A 17,665-nucleotide genomic window follows, 5' to 3' on the forward strand; every position below is an offset into this window, starting at 1 on the left:
GAATGACATCGATTAAGTACGTATTTGTAGGTATGCACCCGCATAAGAGACGCACTAAATGTAGAAAAAAACTAGAATAGGCAAAATTATTGAAAAAAAAATTAACGATGTTATTAAACGAACGAAGACGCAATAACAATAACAAGAGTCTTTTTTTCAGTACACAGTTTATATAGTTTTTATTTTACATAAAAAAGCTTATATTGCAAAGATCAAGTTACAAACTTTGAGTTCAAAATAAGTAATTAAGCGGCAGGTTACTGTACTTAGAGACCGTTCTAAGCGAAAAAATAAAATAATTACAGTTACAACAAAATTTTCGATGCAGTAAAATTATAAATTTATTATCAAGTAACAATGAAATTGACCCAAATAAATTTAGACTAAATCACGGTGTATTAGTTTCATAAAAATTGATTGTTATACAACATTTTCGTTTAATACTCTTTCAATGCATAAAAATGTTAACATCTATTTGACGAAAGCAGAGTTTATGTATTAAAAGTTGTTTTAAAGGTTTTTATGGACTTTTGTTATTTATTTACTACGTAATTTTAATGTTTAAAAATATTTTGTAATTTCTGTAAATAAACTTTTGTCTTTTTTTTAAGTATAAATTACACCATCAAATTAACCGTGCAAAAACGCCAAAAAAAATCGTTTTTACACCTAAAATAAATAGAACGAATGCTTACATTCTTAAAATTTATTTCTAAAACTTGTAGTTTTTGGCTTGCTTTAAAAGTATGTTTTTAGAGCATTATGAAAACTTATATATGTAAACAACGAAATTAGTAGAAAAATACCCATTTATGCTATTTTGTTAAAGCTAATTTTGATTGGAAACTTAATGTTAAAGTATTTTAAAGGTCAAACAATATAACAAAAAGTTAATTGTTAATAAATATAAATTACATATCTCAAATGTTTATCTAACAACATTTTTACAACAATATTTCACAGAGTTGTAGATTTGTAAAACTATTTGTTGATCATTTTATTTTATGAAACTAAGCAATGTAAATTAAATAACTTTCCAAAATTACTTATGTCTATATTAAAATATCTAATAACTAGTCCTTTAGTATTGCACATCAACAAAAACACTAATCAAAAAAGTATGTAGTATGTAATAGGCAATGCATAATTTTTCATAGGCTATTGCTAACAACAGTCTAAGGAAAATTGTGTCAATTTAAACTAATTTAACAATCAGTTTGATTTTAAAATTTAAAAAGTTTTAAAGTTTAAAATTTAAAAGTTGAGCCAATTATTTAGAATTTTATCTTTTTAGTCAATCATAATAAAATCAATCGTATTAAATTCAATCTTAATAAACTTCAATATTTTAAACTCGATCATTTTAACTCGATCATATTAAACTCAATCATATTAAATTCGATAATTTTAACTGGATTATTTTAAACTTTCCGTTATTGTTTATTAAAAATTACCATATACTAACAGTCTGGATTGTGCTTTTCCATAAGTGTTTGAAAATTTGAATACTAGAATTTAAAAATGTAAACAAGTAGCATTTTTGTTTTAGATATACAGTTTTTAAATTGTGTTGTTTTGTAGTAAATTTCCTCACGATTCCAACTTGAATGTTAAACTTTAAAAAATGTAAACAAGTAGCACTTTTGTTTCAGATATACAGCTTTTAAAATGTGCTGTTTTGAAGAAGATTTCCTTACGCTTCTTAGCTTCATATTTTAAAGTTTTTAGTTAATTAATTTCATTTAAAACTGTACATATTATTTCAAGTACTCAACCACAACATTTCAAGATTTTCCTTAAATTTGCGTCAAACTAAAAATCTCTATTGTCATATCTTATGTAACACATTAAAACTACCTTCATTAAAATCATAAACCTTTTTAAGTAACTTAAAACGTGTACTTGAAACTAAACAGCTTCATAAATTTAAAATATCTAAATGTGAGCAAAGTTAAAACTCAGATTATATAAACAAATTTATAAAATAACTTATTATAACTTTAAGTTAACTAATTTTTACTTTTTTCATTATATAATATTTTTTATTGTATAAGACTTAATAAAGTGTATGAAAATTTTTCAAATTTCTGCTTTGTGGAAGTTTTTAAAGAAAGCTGGTATAACTATATTTGAATTAGATCTTCTTGTCATTTACGTAGCTAGAATATTTTTCACGAAAGTAAAATTTAAAAGTTAAACTTTTACAAACGTAATATTCAGATACACTAATCTTCATACTTGTCTATAAGCTATTGTGTAAGTCCAGCGCGGTTACATGACAATTCAAATTCCGACAATTCAATTTATTAAAAAAATATTTAAAACACTATACCTTAAAAAGTAATGTAAATTTGTAAAATTTTAAAACATACATATGTAGATCGTACTGAAATCTACAAGCCACTTTTCATTGTTGCAAAATCTTAAATATTTTGTAAGTTATTTTAAAATTACTAAAAATAACTACATTTTTTACTTTATTTAAGCCATATCTAAAAAAAAAATTCAATGTTTTCAAAATGAAAAAAAAACGGCTCAAAGATATTAATAGGACCTACATATGTACTTTTTTTATTTGACAAATATACATTACTTTTTTAGTTGTGACCCATTAAATTTTTTTAAGAATTTGAATTGTCCGAATTTGATACAACAAGACCGGGGTTGATCAAATCTCGTCTAGTTAATCTTCTTAAAAAATTAGTTAAGTTTATATGGAACACGAAAACTAATATCATTTAATTCACTTTATTTTTAAGTACAACTAAATTAAGATCTACGTTGATAAATTTAATGGTTTACTTATACACTTATAATTAAAAATAATTAAAAAAACGTAAGCAAAAAACAAAATAACAACGAAAAAAAGAACTTATTAAATAAAAAATAAATAAATATTTACTGTTAAATAACGATCAAAAGCTTGTCAAAATCTTTTTTATAAAGTAAATGTAAATGTAAAAAAGAGAATATGTCAACTCAAGTACTAATTTATGTTTCAAGAAACATTTCGGAAATTACGTAATATATTAGTCAACAAATATACAAAGTTTGCGCTAGAGCTAGACTAACATCGTAGTTTATAGACTATAGTATGAACACTTTTGTATCTGAATATTACGTATTTAAAGATTTAACTTTTAAAATTTATTGCCCTGAAAAACATTCTAGCTACGTAAATGACAAGAATTTCTAACTCAAATATAGTTATAACAGCTTCCTTTGAGAATCCAAAATTCAGAACTTCTAAAACTTGTCAAACAGTTTAGAAAATCTTATATAATCAAAAAAAAAACTGTTTTAGTATATAATTTGTTGAACGAAAAATAAAAGAGCTCAATATGTTTGGTCGTAGGACGTGGCGCACGAAGAACCTTTCGGTTATCGAATCGCACAACACGGATACCTTTTAGCATCTTGTCCAGGACAGATTTAAGCAGATTGATTTAAGTTAAAGAAAAAAGAAAAAAGGATAGTAATTTAAAGTTATAACAAGTTAAAAAAAAAAAATTGATTATCTTTTTGAAATTAAACTATATAAACATTTTTGTAAGTCTAGTTTGTTTTAAAAATAAATTGTGAAAAATATCTATAAAAAAATACTGACCAAATAAGAAGTGATTAGTTTATTATCATATGATAACAAAGATGTTTAAAAATAAATGTTACGTAAAATTAATACAAGTAGTACATTTTATAAAAATATTCAACAACATTACAAAATTATCAAATAATTTTATTCATATTTTCTAATTATCTCAGTTTGTCCATATTGTAATAATTAGAGTTTACTATCATTTCTAACTCAATCATTTCTATCCCGATAAGTAAAAAAATATTTACTTTTAGAGTTTTTTAATTAGAATGTATTATAAGAACATACTAATCTTAATAAAATTGTTTTTTTTATAAAAATTTAGCTTACTTTGTCTCAAAAAAAACTTAATGTTTATATAGTTTTACTTAAAACATATTTTCATATTAATTTTAACTTATCATTATTATTCGTTTTATTGTTACTTTTATTTCTATTATTATTATTGTTATTATTATTATTATTATTATTATTATTATTATTATTATTATTATTATTGTTATTATTATTATTATTATTATTATTATTATTATTATTATTATTATTATTATTGTTATTGTTATTGTTATTGTTATTGTTATTGTTATTGTTGTTGTTGTTGTTGTTATTGTTATTATTGTTATTGTTATTGTTATTGTTATTGTTATTGTTATTATTATTATCATTATCATTATCATTATCATTATCATTATCATTATCATTATCATTATTATTATTATTATTATTATTATTATTATTATTATTATTATTATTATTATTATTATTATTATTATTATTATTATTATTGTTATTGTTATTATTGTTGTTATTGTTATTGTTATTGTTATTATTGTTGTTATTGTTATTGTTATTATTGTTGTTATTGTTATTGTTATTGTCATTATTGTTGTTATTGTTGTTATTGTTGTTATTGTTGTTATTGTTGTTATTGTTGTTTTTGTTGTTATTGTTGTTATTGTTGTTATTGTTGTTATTGTTGTTATTGTTGTTATTGTTGTTATTGTTGTTATTGTTGTTATTGTTGTTATTGTTGTTATTGTTGTTATTGTTGTTATTGTTGTTATTGTTGTTATTGTTGTTATTGTTGTTATTGTTGTTATTGTTGTTATTGTTGTTATTATTATTATTATTGTTATTGTTATTGTTATTGTTATTGTTATTGTTATTGTTATTGTTATTGTTATTATTATTATTATTATTATTATTATTATTATTATTATTATTATTATTATTATTATTATTATTATTATTATTATTATTATTATTATTATTATTATTATTATTATTATTATTATTATTATTATTATTATTATTATTATTATTATTATTATTATTATTATTATTATTATTATTATTATTATTATTATTATTATTATTATTATTATTATTATTATTATTATTATTATTATTATTATTATTATTATTATTATTATTATTATTATTATTATTATTATTATTGTTATTATTATTATTATTATTATTATTATTATTGTAACAGCATCGCTGTTCTTTCTTCCTTTTCTCTCAAAAAATGCTTAAGTTGAGTAAAACGCGAGTTTCTACCCAGTCTAGTTTTACCTTTGTACTGATAGTATATTGTTTAAAAAGATTGTGGTCGCCTCGTACTTCTTGTACGAAGGCGACTGTTTTTTATATTAACTTGTAAATTGGAATAGCTTGTTTGTATATTTTGTTATCATGTATCGCAGTTTATATTAATTTCAATACAATTTGTGTTTCTAGACTCGATTTCTTATATACAATTAGTTAAGCATTCTAACAATCTAACTATTTAATTAAACTAAGCTTAAAAGATAGTCTAAGTTTAGTTCGCAATTCATTAAGTCGACTTAGCTAAATAACTTAGCTAAGTCATATCTAAACATTTAAATAACATCACCGATAAATACTTACAACGCGCACGGAGTCAGATAATAACCAGCATTGCGCGTATAAGTAACACTATAAGTAAATCGGGATAGTTAAATGGTGAACCCTAGTTGTGTAACACGTACCTTATTTAAGTCCGTAACTTCTTTTTATTTTCTACTTTTTGTGGTGGTGACCCAAAATTAGTTTAAAACTTTATTAAGACTTTAAACAAAATCTACTAGTATCATGGATATACTTTATTTTAGGCTTAGCAGATGCCAACTTTATAGGGACTGGGAGGAATTTAAACAAGACAAATATAAAACATTAATAACAGAGTTTTCCTCGTCTGATTCACTCGAACCAAATCTTTATAAGAATTACGCGAATTAGAAGCCGAAAGAGCCGAACTCGATCGAAGTGAAGCTGCTAGAGAATCAAAACGCAATCGCGCTGTCGCCATACCAAATTATGACGTCACCAGTACTTCGTCAAGTAATGCAACAAAAATATCTATTAAGAACCAAAGTTCTGAGCAACCACGGCCAGAATCACCAAGGCCAGAGTCAACGACCAAAGCCAAAGATCAGAGCCATGCCAACCAGCACCAGCACGGGCAGTCCTAACGGTCAAGGCAACCGCAGCCAGAATCGACAGGGCCAGAGTCAACAGTCAGAGCCACAGCAGCCAGTACCTCCACGACCGCCAGCAACGATCAGAGCCATCATAGCCAATACCACATCAGGACCCCAACAACCTGGGCAACCGCAGCCAGAGCCAGAACAGTTAAGGCCAACGGCCGATATAGAGGCTTACAAAGAGCCGTCTCCACCCGTGAGAACACAGCATTACTTGCACCATCAGATAAGGATGCAGAAACAGAGCCAATCATAAAAGGAAGCACAGCAGCGACGAAACAAAACAACAAAACTAAAAAAAATGTTAAAACTAATCGCGAATTCTTAACAAAAAAACACATTTCTTACTCTAAACGCAAAACGATTGCGAATAACAAATAACCTTTAGAAATTAGCTTACAGCAAATTTTTAAAACAAACCACGAATTAGTTTAGTTTATATTTCACAAATGGCGTCTTAAAACCAAAATATTTTTGAACAAAATTGAAGCACGCATTTTTTAAAAATAATTGCGAATTATTTTGGTTCATTTTTCACCAATGGCGTTTTAAACATATTAAAATCGAAATACTTGTCAGAAACCGTTGCAAAACTTTGAGTTTTTGTTCAGACGCTATTTTTCACCGCTGGAAAATTAAACTAAGATGTTATTGAAACTTTACGGTTAATTAACTTTTACAGCAAAACGTTAAAACCACCAAAAGAGTAATGAACTTTTAAACGCAAAGTTAAGACCACCAAATAGTAGTTTATTTTATTTAATTATGGCAGACAACTAGTCTAAGAAGCTTTCTGAACAAAGCTTAGGACGAAATCGAGTCATAAGAAATTGAAGGAGTATTTTTAAAGTTTATTCTTTAACTTAAAATTTTATTTTGAGCTCTTACTAATATAAAAAATTGCCTTAATTTGTTAAGCTTTATTTCAATTTGTTTTTTAACAACAATTTTATGTTCAAACTTGAACTATTTATCTACAGTTGTACTATAGTAACCTTAGTGATTGATGTCAAGAAGGTTTATTGCCTTGTTTTTTGTTGTTATACACTTCAGCTTACTTATAAAAACACAATTTTAATAAGGTCATTTGAGCTATTAAATATCTTATTCAACATTTAAACGCTAACAACAACTTTGTTTTTAACTTTCTTAGAATATTAAAGTTTTATAAATTAGTATAAAGTTCAAGAGCTATATATTTTTACGAAAACAAGTTTAAGCTTTTGAAATGAATATAATTGTTTGTTTTGTCAACTAACTCATGTTGAATGTGAAATGTTTTTAATATACTAAAAGTTTTTATAACGAATAATTAGTTTAAACTGAAGCTATAAATGTTTTTTAAGTTTCTTATAAACATACTTAAAAGTACTTGAAAATACTTGAAATAGTATTTTCTTTATATTTTTGCTTAAACTTTTTTTGAACTTCGCACGAAAACGGCTCGAGAAATCGAAAGTCGTCAACAAGTCGGCGAAGGTGACAAAGAGATCTGATCCACTATCAGCAAAGCGACCGAGTGGAGTACAGATGAGGAGACCGAGAATGCACGAATAGCGTCTACGGGAAACAACGACTCGCGAGCACTACTGGCGAATAAAATTCTAAAAATTCTTTCAGATTTTTTCATTTTTGTAAATTGTTAAAACTTTTTTATTCTACGCGTCATTTACGAAACTTAAAGCACTTACAAATAAAAATAATATTTTTTACAAATAACAAGAGAAGTCGACGATAGTCGACGGTCATATTTCATTTATACTTCTATATTAGAAGTTTTTTTTAATGTTTTTTACAAATTCAAAAATAATTAAAGACCATATTTTCTTAGAGATAAGTGTGAACTCCGAAATAGCGGGTTTAAGTCGAGAGAATGTAACAGCATCGCTGTTCTTTCTTCCTTTTCTCTCAAAAAATGCTTAAGTTGAGTAAAACGCGAGTTTCTACCCAGTCTAGTTTTACCTTTGTACTGATAGTATATTGTTTAAAAAGATTGTGGTCGCCTCGTACTTCTTGTACGAAGGCGACTGTTTTTTATATTAACTTGTAAGTTGGAATAGCTTGTTTGTATATTTTGTTATCATGTATCGCAGTTTATATTAATTTCAATACAATTTGTGTTTCTAGACTCGATTTCTTATATACAATTAGTTAAGCATTCTAACAATCTAACTATTTAATTAAACTAAGCTTAAAAGATAGTCTAAGTTTAGTTCGCAATTCATTAAGTCGACTTAGCTAAATAACTTAGCTAAGTCATATCTAAACATTTAAATAACATCACCGATAAATACTTATAACGCGCACGGAGTCAGATAATAACCAGCATTGCGCGTATAAGTAACATTCAGAAGTAAATCGGGATAGTTAAATTATTATTATTATTATTATTATTATTATTATTATTATTATTATTATTATTATTATTATTATTATTATTATTATTATTATTATTATTATTATTATTATTATTATTATTATTATTATTATTATTATTATTATTATTATTATTATTGTTATTGTTATTGTTATTATTAAGTTATTTTTATTTGTTTGTTTATAAATTTTAAAACTATCAATAATATTCATATAAGGCCTAGACCAGGGGTCGGCAGGCAGTTGGTGCTCGCGGGCCAAATTTCAAGTTTTCAAAATCTTCGCGGGCCACAGTTTTAGTTTTAATGATACTTGAATAATCTTTTGGCTTTAGTTTTGGTCACACCAGAGATAGTTTTACTTTTAATCACTTTATGACTTTTAGCTACACATAGAATGCTTATTTAATATACAAATATCTATTTGAGTAGAATTTTCATTGTTTAATATAGTTAAGTCTTACTAAAATATGCACTTGCTTAACACTTTATTAGTTAAACTTGATAAAAATTTTTTATTTTTTACTTACAACCTAACTCTCTATAAAAACCAAGCTTGAAAAACATTTATAAGTCACTTTTATACATTTTTTATGTTATGAACCACTTTTTCATATTAAAAAAAAAGTTAACTTTTTAAAATATTTACGCTTAAATAGTTTGCATTCTTTAGAAAATTCAAAAGCTAGTTAATTAAACAAAATTAATACCTATTTGTACTCTAGATAAGCTAAATCAAATTTTTTGACATATTTAATGTTGGAATACTTTAATAAAATACCCTCTAAGTAATTTATTAGTCTTTTACACGGTTGCCACTTTAAAAGTAAAAATGTCAGAATTATATCAAAAGTTTTTTTTAATTGTATAAAAAACTATTAAGCTATTAAAGAATTTAAAAAACCTATTTTTTATTGAGCATTTTTGCAATTTTTTATCTCCGTTAAAATTTTGTATTTAAAAAGAGCAAATGTAAGTTATAAGACGAGCTACAAGAACTATAATACGTTAGTTTCGAGTTGTTGCGAGAAACGAAAAAAAAATTGTTTATGTCAGTTTCAACAACGCACATGATTATTTTCAGTAACTACAGACTGATCAGAAAAAACTATTAAGGCAAGTTATAATGTAGCAAAACTAATTATTAAAAAAAGATACCGTTTAGAGTTTAAAACTTATTCAAATAATTTGTTTTAGGCTGATAAAATATTTTTGTTTATTTCTTCAATATCAACAAGAAGTCGTGTTTAGGAAATGTCTGAAGATTATAAAGCCGCATAAACCAAATAAGGACTTAAATCAATCTGTTAAGGTGTTAGAACTGATACAACAGATATTGTCGTTTTAGAATTTTTATTACAGGTGTTTTACTAATTTTGACATTTTGAAAGAGTTTCTAGGTTTAGTTCTAATACAAAGCACAACAATAGGTAAAGACATTTTAAAAGCAAAAGTGCAATGCACCAATATAAAAACTTTAAAGATAAACCATTTTGCTTCTATTTTTAGTATATAGTTAAGTTAAAGTAAAAAAAACGTCTTAAATAATATAGAAAAATTTAAAAAATACTGTTAAGCTACTTTAAATGTGTTTTTGAATAAAAAGTATTAATATGGTAGATTTTTGTGTCAAATCGAAATTTCATTACTCTATGAAAAAATTGTTTAAAATTCCAGGTTTTTTTTCGACTATTCTAAATTTAAGACTTCTACAGATTTTATAAAGTATAAATTGTCAAATTCCAAGCTTTTCCGGGATTTTTAGCAACACTAATTGTTCAGACTTATATGTATACAATTAATATAATAATTCAAACTATATCAGCTGTAAAACTTAAAACTTAAAACATTTTTTAATTTAAACCAACACTGTGCACTGAACATAACATACATCATGAATTAAATTTACCACTCTTTAAAGCAAAAAAAGTCAGTCCGAGTGACCAAAACTAGCTTGATATTTTAGCATACAAAAAGCAGTTCAAGCCAATAACTGAAAATGACTAAACTGGCCTGAGATTTGAAGACTTCAAATAGTCATAGTCTGAGTGTGTGACAATTTTTATTTATTTATTTGATCGAGTTTGAACTATTTTTATTGTATTGTAAAAAACTCAATCTAGTTTGTGTTAAATAAGTAGTTACATAAAACAGCAACTGTTTTTATTAGTATGCAACGCATAAAAATTAACCTATTTTGTCAAAAACGTTGTTTAATTAAATCAAAAAGTATACCTAACAAAAACTTTTTTAATTTATGTACTATATATTGTTTTACATGTGTCTGTACACACTTAGATATTACATGTAGGAACAATAATGTTAAAAATTATGCTGAAAATAAATTTTATCTCGTTAAGTATTAAATAAAAAGTGGTTTAAAATATAAGCATATTTGCTCGTTGGTGTGCATAGGAATTATTTTAAATTGCAAAGAAATCTTCTAAAAAATCAAAGGTGGCAAAACTAAAAAAAGTTAACCTTATTTCTTTTTATTGTTATTATATTATTTTTAATGCTTTTTTGCAAACTAGAATATAACATTTATTAACAAAACATCTGTAATAGAAACTTAGGTACAAAAAACGTGTAAAAAAACTAAAGTTTTAAGAAATAACATTTTAGTTAATTACTGTGCTTACTTTTGTACAAAACAGAAAACACTTGCATTTAGTTTTTACAAATAGGTATTATATAACTATCTTACTAATTCAACGCAATTTTTACAGTCCTTTTTTAGAAAATAATTTGCTGTTGTAAGAAGAAATTTATTATAAAGTTGAGAAAAAAACCTGGTGCAATACTAACCTGTCTTTTTCACATTTTAAGCTGAATCAGTAAAGTCTTTTAATTGTTTTAAAGTATTATACAGGAACTTAAAACTAAATTAATCAAACAAATTCAACTTAAAATATATTTTTGCTCAGCGGGCCACATCTACGTGGTCGCGGGCCGCAAAATTTTCTTTCGTGGGCCGCATTCCATTCAAAAAAATAACGTGCTCGCGGGCCGCAGATTTATCCTTCGCGGGCCGCATTTGGCCCGCGGGCCGCAGTTTGCCGACCCCTGGCCTAGACAGTATTTTATTTTCATTTAATTGCAGCAACATCTAAATACTACCTATAAATTAAATGAAATCACATCAAGTTATGGGCATAATTGATTGAAGCAACTCTACACATAAAATAGTACCCATAAAATAGTACACATAAGGCCAAACCACTACTTTTATAAGTTTACTAAATATAAATTACAAATAAAAATCAAACAACTGATTTATTTGTGTATAATTTTAACTTTTTTTTTTTAAAACCTTAAATAAGAAAAATATTCAAAATATTCATTTTATACCAAGCCATTACTTCTGTTATAATAAAAAATATAAGTTACATAAATTTACATATAAATTAAACAACTGGTTTAAGTGTGTTTAAGTTTTTTTTTTATTAAATATTACATAAAAATGCTATCCATAATCTTTTAATAATTCTAGTTGCTACTTCTGTCAGTTTAAAAAATATAATTTAAATAAATGTTTAAATAAATCAAACTATTGGTTTATGTGTATTTAAGTTATTTTTTATTTGTTTGTTTATAAACTTAAAACTACAAAAACTATCTATAATATTTATATAAGGCCTAGACAGTATTTTATTTTCATTAATTGCAGCAACTTAATTGCAGCAACATCTAAATACTACCCATAATTTTAATGACATCACATCAAATTATGGGCAGAATCGATTGCAGCAATTCTACGGTAGAATTTCTACCTATAAAATAGTGCCCATAAAATACTACCCATAAAAAGTCCTACCGAATCAAAAGTATGTCGAGATCAGACATGTTATAAGTGAAAGAGAACAGCGTTTCGCTACGTGTTGTGTACAACACCAACTGCCCACTTAACGGAATCGTAAAAGATGCCACACCTACCCATGATTTGAGTAATGTAGTTTACATATTTAAATGTCATTGCGGAAATGACTACGTAGGTCGTACATCTCAACGTTTCCACGTCAGGCGAGAGCAGCATGTCACGAAAAACCTTAAAAGGTTTATTTTTAATGACGACGTGAAGCCTAAAGGTGAACAGTCATCTATTCATCAGCAGCTCCTCAACAACCCTGTTTGTGCCGAGAACTACCTGGATAATAGATTCGAAATCCTATCCCGAGCTAGAAACACCTACCATCTTTCAGTTCTAGAATCTCTGTTTATTAGATCTCGCGAGCCAAAAATTTGCAAACAAAGAGATTTTTACAATTTAAAACTTTACAAATAGGGTCTTTAGTAGTATTATTTTTTGTTGTCGTTATTGTCGTATTTTTAATGTGCTTTTTATTTAATTTAGTTTAAGGTAAAAATTTCTACTATTTTAAATGTTTTTGTTTTAGCAATTTTGTCTTATAAATTACTTCAAGTTAGTTCAGTAAAGCTCTATTCTATTTTTCAAACTTTTTCTAAACAGACTTTTATACTTTATGACGTAACTATTTTTTGTTAGACTTTTCAAATTCATTATATATAACTAAAATTACTCTACAATATTCATAGTTTTTAGCAATGTTATTCTGAAGAGAGCTAAACGAAATTAATAAATAAACTTTTTTCGAAAATGAGTCAGTTATGTTTAAACTTTTTAATAAAAAAAAAAACAGTTTCCAAGACTAAGTAGCTTACAGTTACTAAAAAAAAGAAAACTTTCAATGTTTTAATTTTCAAAAAGTACTGCGTTAAAAAAAAACTGTGCATGCTAACAATGCAGAATAATTAGTACTGTGTTTATTTTTTATAAATTTTTTTATTTAGTTCAATACTTATTGAGATATACCATAACATACTGAAAACAATAAATCACCAATTTCTTTATAAATAATTTGTTTTATAAAAAATCGTACATAGCGAATGAGCAGATTATTATTTTATATGTATAAAAAAATATCCAGTCAAAACTATTTATTTATCGTTAGATTTTCCAAAAAAACTGAAAAAAAGCCATAATGCGTCACTTTTTCTATGGGCTACAGCACCAATTATACCAACCTAATATAAAAATAAAATAATATTTAAGAAACTAGATACTCTAAGCTAAAAGATGATGTATAAAACATTATTATAGAAGTAACGATAAGGATGCGGATGAGCGTCAAAGCTAAAGAACTTTTGTAAAAACCGTAAAAGTTGTACCGTAAATGGAATGACGCTCGTGTCGTGGATAATTTCCCAATCTATTTTGTAGTCAATGTTGTTATTTTTAAGCTTCCATATATACTTCGATAATTTTTCCGTTCACTTTTTGTAACATCATATCAAATAATGATAGATTAATTAAACTTGGCTTAAAGTCTTTAGAATATAGAAGATAGGAATTTGATGTATTAACTCCTTATAAATTATTTAAGGTAAATATATATTTTTTTTTCAATTAGTTTTTCCCATAATACATATCAATTAAGAGGAAATAATAGAAAAATAAAGTGAAAACATAATTTTAACAACAGTCGAAGTAAAGGTTCATTTTATACAGAAAAAGAATACATGGAACAAATTACCACAAGACGTGGTGTCATGTGGAAGTTGGAACATTTTCGTTTAAAACTAAGACATTTAATTTAAATATTATAAATATCAGTAGGATTCAATATTATTCCATATAAAACAAAAAAAAGCTATAAAGTATTTTATAAAATTTTATCTCATATAAACAAACTACTGATTCTGTTTTTTTTCATTTATGATTTTAATTAGTTTTATTTCCTTATGCCTCCGACCACTAGACTATTAATTTTGTACAACTGTTTTATGTCGGGCTGAATATTCTACACATGTGTCGCTGATTGGCTGATCTATTTTCATAGAGATAAAGCTATCCAACCGTAAATTTTGATGCTATTTATCATATTTTGGAGCCACAAGTTGTTACAAGTTAGCAAAAGACTTAATTTAAAATTCAAAAGTATGTTCTCAAATATTAAACCTTACTAGTTTCAGAAATTTGTATACAATTTAACTGTAATACATCTGTAGGATGAGAGAAAATTATTAAATAATAATTTATCTTAGGATTATTTATTTTTACAGCTAATATAAGGTTATGAGTGGTGGGGTTCATTATTTTGGTTTAAAAATTCACAGTAATTACCTAGGATGAAGTTGCACCAATGTCAAGCTGAAATTATATTGAATTTTATGTCTTTCTAACCATTATTTAAGCTAAAAATCAATGTTTTATGCTAACTATGTTTAGCTTGAAGTATACTTTGTTTTAAACAAGATTTAAATACATAGTGAGAATAAAATTTATTTATGACAAACTAAAGTATTCGATTGATTATGTTTTACAATATCATAATCAATATAAAAAATTGAAAAGATTTAATTGCTTTATATTGTTTAATAAAAGCAATTATATATTTAAGTTTTATTAATTTATGATATATAACTCAATTTATGTACTTATAAATATAATTTTTTAGCCAAAAATTATAGTTGATAATTTCAGTTAGATATTGGTGCAACATTAAACTAGATAATTATAAAATTCACATTGGCTTTTATGTAATAAAATATATATAAGATTGCCACACACTAATGAGCTCAGAGAAATTTCAAATAATAGAAAATCTCAGGGAAACTCACAAAAATTTTAACTTTTTTAAACTCTGGGAAACTCAAAGCAGTTTTAAGATTTTTAAGAAAACCTCAGGAAATTTTTTAAAATAGTTTATTAAAAATATTTAAGGATTTGAAAAAAAACTCTGGGAAGGTTAAGGTTACTCACAGAAGATTTTATGACTTAAAGAGTGGCAAACAAGTATATATTAGGATTTAATTTATATTATTTCTTGAAGTATTAGGTTATAATATTTACAGTTATAGTTAGTTTTAATTAAGTTCAGGTTAAATGTATAAAATAAAGTTCACAGGGTAACTTAGGCCTCTGATTGTTTTTAAAACTTTGTTTTGGATCTAAAACATTGTTTGAACAACAGATATCTAATTTGCCACAAGAACTTTTTTTAAGGGTATAGGAGGTTAAAAGCCAATCACTTCCATGTTTTTGTTTATTTATATAACTATGATTCTTCCATTAAATAAGCATAAGGAAGTTACAGTTGAGGCTAAGGGGTTACATACATGTAAAATACTCACTAAATTTTTAAAACATATATGTTTTATATTTAAAGGGTATCTTTAAGAAGTACGCATCAGTGTAAGGTACGCACAAATTTTTCAAAATATCTATCTATTACACTCAAAGAGTATCTTTGAGAAGTATGCATCCGTGTAAGGTAAGAATAAACTTAGGGGCATAAGGGGGTAAAAACACTTTTTTTAGAAATAAATATTAGTTAAAGGTCAGTTATTCATTAAGAAAAAGTGTAACCCCCCTGTAAAAATAAATTTAGGGGCATAGGGGGGTTTAAACACTTTTTTCGAAATGTGATCTTGTTATGTATAGTTTTTAATAAGCTACAAGTTGCTTTTTACAGACTTTAAAAATTCAAAACAACTTTTGAGATATAGCCGGTCAAATTCGGAGGCAACAATAGGTTCCATATGGGAGGCACAACTAAAACAGCAAATAACTAGAATTCACTAAAGATATATCTCCTAGCATTTTTGAAATTACTATCACAAATTTTTAGGAAATTTTCCTTGCAATATTTGAAAATACTGGTGCAAGGAATTATTAAAATTATTAAAAAAATATATATAAAAAATAAAACTTTTTTTTTTGTTTTTTTTGTTATAAAATTTTTATTTTTTTTTTGCAAAAGACTTTTCTAAAGATTGCAAGGAACATTTCCTAAAAATTTGAGGTAGTTATCTCAAAAAACCTAGGAGAAGATATATTCTTAGTAATTTCTAGTTATTTGCTGTTTTAGTTGTGCCTCCCATAAAGAACCTATTGTTGCCTCCGACTTTGACCGGCTATATCTCAAAGATTGTTTTGAATTTTTAAAATCTGTAAATAGCATCTTGTAGCTCAGTAAAAACTATATAAAATAAGATCACATTGTGAAAAAGTGTTTTAACACCCCTATGCCCTTAAACTTATCCTTATCTTACACGGATGTGTACTTCTTAAAGATACTCTTTGAATGTAATAGATAAATAATAATTGGCTTTTTATTTAATTTTTATAATTATATGTGGTTACTTACATAATTATATAAATAAATAAAAATATTGAAATGGTGGGCTTTGAACCCTAACACAGGTGTTTCTGAGCAAAAGTACTCTGCTTTAACCACTCGTCCATGTTGCCTGTGTTATAGCAGCACATTTTGCGTTTATTAATGTAAAAATTTTAACAATTTTTCAAAAGTTTTTGCATTGAAATTTATTCATAAATACTAATTCAATAAAAATATGATAACATAATTAATTATGTACCTATTTTGTTAACATAACAAAACAACTAAATTAATTTAATCAATATATTTAATCAAGTATAATACTTGCTATTTAAAAAAATACAAAACAACAAAACAAAAATTATACATAATACACACAACAAGTTAATACATAAAACAAACAAGATAATTGACTTACTTAAACTAAATAAAAGTGATAGTTACTTTAATTTAAACTGTTATGCCTAAGTATAAGCTTAATTTTATTAACCTACAATTAATAAAATCCTACGCCTACCCCTTACACTCATTTTATTTCTAAACTTTATAGATCTCATAAATTTTACTCCTTTATTAAACTAACTCTTAATTATTTTTAGAGCTTTGTTTTTCAATAATTTTAAAACTTTTTCAACTATACTTTTATGTTTATTTTCGCAAAAAAAAACTATTTTAAGTTTATATTAAAAACTTGCTTGAAAATATTTTATTTACAATTTTTTGTTTATATGTGTTAAAAATCTTGAATCAAGATGTTTTGTAAGCGTTTTGTGTTATTTCTTATTTAAAATTTTGTTTTCTCTGAGTGTTTTAAATGAAAACAGCTTAAATGAAAATGAAAAACATTGTTTTAAAGAACAAAGAATTAATAAAATTTATTATTTTATATTAAAGCTTGAAGTACGTACAAACTACAAGCTAGTTTTTATGGAATTAAAAAATCTTATTTAACTTTTGAGATATTGTAATTTTTATAAAAAGTTTCCGATACAAACATATTGACCTCAAGTTTTTTGGGTCAATTTTCTAGGAAGTTTAAAA

This window comes from Thalia democratica, chromosome 3, assembly GCF_965202585.1.
Source record: "Thalia democratica chromosome 3, ktThaDemo2.hap1.1, whole genome shotgun sequence".
In the NCBI taxonomy this organism is placed as follows: Eukaryota; Metazoa; Chordata; class Thaliacea; order Salpida; family Salpidae; genus Thalia; species Thalia democratica.